Below are 3,223 nucleotides of genomic sequence, written 5' to 3'. Positions count from 1 at the left end.
CCCACCAATTTCAAATGTCACCAGCCGCCACTGCAGACCAGCCCCACCAGCCCACTCAATGACATGTGAGATCAGCATCTGGGGCACTGCCTGATTGATTGCCCAATATGCTCGTCTGACCCTGCTCCACCCATTTTCTGGGGCCACCATTTAGCCTCTCAATGTATATGAGTGTGTCGTTCAGTCAGATTCACAGCACAAGTTGGTGCTGCAGTTACAGGCATCAAGAGAACCACAGATATGTCCGCCTATAAATGACAGTCACAGAACATATTACGTCAGCACATGCTGCATTACAGGGATTTCAATCGTAGGTGCTAGAAGCTGCACTTCGTTCATTTAAAGGGGCGCACAGGTACTGTGGTATGGTGAGCACCTGAACTTATATATTCTGCTGTCAAACCAGCATTGCACGTTACCAGCAGCTGGACCAGCGGCGGTTCTACCATGGGGGCGTTTGGGCGCCGCCCCCCCTGTTTTCTCGCCGTGCGAGAAGAAGGCAGAAACAAATGGTAGTTATTTATTTATAACTACCATTTGTTTCTGCCTGCCCTTCTCGCACGGCGAGAAACTAAAGCAGTCAGCAGAACTTGATTACTCGAGGCTCAGGGCAGGGGGGAGTGGCTTGGGGGAGTGGCTTGCCCAATGTTGTGAATACGGATTGTTTGGACAGCCTGCGAGGCTGTCCAAACAGACAGTATTAGCAACAGTGGGCAAGCCGCTCCCCCAAGCCTCCTCCCACTCTCCGTTCTGCAGCATGCAGAGCAAGAGGAATGACGTATTTAGGGCAGCCGGCCGAACCAATCAGCGCCGGCTGCCATGGAGGGGAGGGAGGGGAGGGAGGCTGCCTGCAGCCTTCCGTGACGAGAGCCCACACACGTAAGTTTTTTATATTTATACTTTACTGTATGTATTTTGAATGCAGGTCGACCACTCCTTAACAAGTACCCTGAGAAAAGTACTAACTATGCAGATCAGTGCACCTGAAAGAAGTCTGAACAGTGCGGGCTAACATTAGAGGACTCGGCTCCATGGCGGCGGGATGGGGGGATGGGGGGCGGGGGCGCGGGTGTGGAAAAAACTGAGGGAAATGTGTATTGTAATCTGGCCTTTTCGTGCTCCTCGCCGTTAAGGTGCCGTGGTGATTGAGATTGTGGTATGTCGACTCTGAGACTCATCTTGCGGTTCATAAAGTGGTTATGAATGTCTACTAACAGAAACTAGGTTCCTGCACCCGAAGTTGCAGCACTGACTTTAAAATATTCATAGTGTGTGGTCTGTGTCGTCAACTTTGATTCCTTTCAGACAGCTAGACCCACTGCCTCCATGGCTCGAGTGATTAAATTAAGCCGAATGACCGTGTCTCTTTTCAGCTGTGAGCATCCATGTAAGCAGGCTTTCCATGAAACCAGCGGGGAGAGGTAGGTACACGTCGTAGACCGCGAGGCAGTAGGTTTTATTACGTAACAAGGAACTCTCCTATTTCATAATTTATTTCACAATTTAGTAGTTCTCAGCTAAATCACATTCATTTTGAAGGAAGCGCCAAGTTGAGCAGGTTCAACTGCCATTTCTAATTCAAGCTCAAGTAATCCCACATTATTCCCGCCCTAATTACTTTTGACCCAGCGTTTCTGTTGTTCCTCCGTAATAGCTGTCACAGTTGTGCCTGCGCGGTCAGGATTAAACTAAGTAAACTTTATTATTTATCCACCGTCCTAGCAGTTTCATGCATGGTGTGTTGTTTAAAGAATTAGCCGGTAGCGCTGCAGCGACACAGACCTCTGCCAAGTTACTTCCTCTAGACTAATACCCTGTGCTGGGCGCAGCCAGCCTGCATCCGGAATTACAACTCATGCCCACAGCAGTGGTATGCGTCGCCCCTGGCTGCAGGGTTCCGCCTTTTCACCGGTGTCATTTATTGTTAAGACACAAAATGTAAAATAAAAAAATCAAGCATGCTGTGCTGTTGACTGAAATAGACTGTCTGAAGGTGTCGCACATAACGCGGGGACATTATACAGCCTTTGTTATGTCAGCCTTGAGTGGAGAGCGGGTGCCAATACAGGACAATAAGATATGGACTTTTCTCCACCGCCAATTTTACGCCCCACCAATTTCAAATGTCACCAGCCGCCACTGAGCTGGACACAGTGTTATAGACACAAGTATGCCCTGTTATTAGACACAGTCAAGCACAGTTACCCCCGTGCAGTGCCCCCCTGGGCTGTTCAGCGTTTACACAGCACACACACACTAACAGAAGGGTGGTTACCAAGTACCCTGGCAATGGTACCACTCTGCACAAAATTCACTGCATCGCATATCTTAAATATCCTATGGCATGCGCCTAGCTTTCAGTCGCTGTTCTTTTTAAGCTTGGAGAAGTACTTTATACCTTTACTTTCAGTTTAGGCGCTATAAATAAATACAAACCTGCTAGGGAGATCCAGAACTGTTTGAAAATCACCTTCATGTGCCGGAAACAGGTGGCACCCGAGCTGTGGCAGTTACTCATCGCACACAGTCACCCAGTGGGAAATGCCTTGTATCTCTTCTTCCACTGCTGCATGGATTCATCCTATATTAAGATTCACTCCGTCAAGGAAATGGGTGGGATAGGGAGGGTGGTGGATGGTATTATAAAGGATTTTTGAATAGGTAGTGGGGAGACATTAAACAGGCCCAAAGAAGGGAGCAACAGGCAGGCATTAGAGAGGTCAGGAGGGACCAAGGAGGCTATATATAATTAAGGATATTCATTATATTTAATAATGACCACCCTTATCCAGTAGCATAGGGAGTGCCAGAAGCACCATCCCACTAAGACATCAAGAAGAGTGGTAGACAATAAAAAAGCAACAAACTGATAGAAGGGAAGGAAGTTCCAGCCGAAGAAGAAGATGCCGAAATGTTTAGAACCTTCCCAAAAATATGGGCTAAACGTGTTTCGGGATCAGAGCAAACCCGCACTGGAATGGCACTGCCCAGCTGAGAGCCTGGTGAGGAAAAGGGTTGTAAGTCAAAGGTGATCCGTGCTGTGAGGGACCCCGAGCCCCTGAGATCAGCAGCTGAGCAGGCACAATGGGGTGGTGTGTGTGTGGCGGGGGGTGGGGGCAAAGTATTTATTATTTATCTGTTTGAAAGTTTGAAAGATTTATAGAGTGCTGCGTGTCTCCTTTCCAGTACTTCAGGGCGCTAAGAATGTTGAAGATAAAGAGTC

The sequence above is a fragment of the Lissotriton vulgaris genome, unplaced genomic scaffold (genome assembly GCF_964263255.1).
Source record: "Lissotriton vulgaris unplaced genomic scaffold, aLisVul1.2 SCAFFOLD_1991, whole genome shotgun sequence".
Lineage (NCBI taxonomy): Eukaryota > Metazoa > Chordata > Amphibia > Caudata > Salamandridae > Lissotriton > Lissotriton vulgaris.
The sequence above is the reverse complement of the archived record's forward strand: the minus strand, read 5'-3'. Positions refer to the sequence as shown.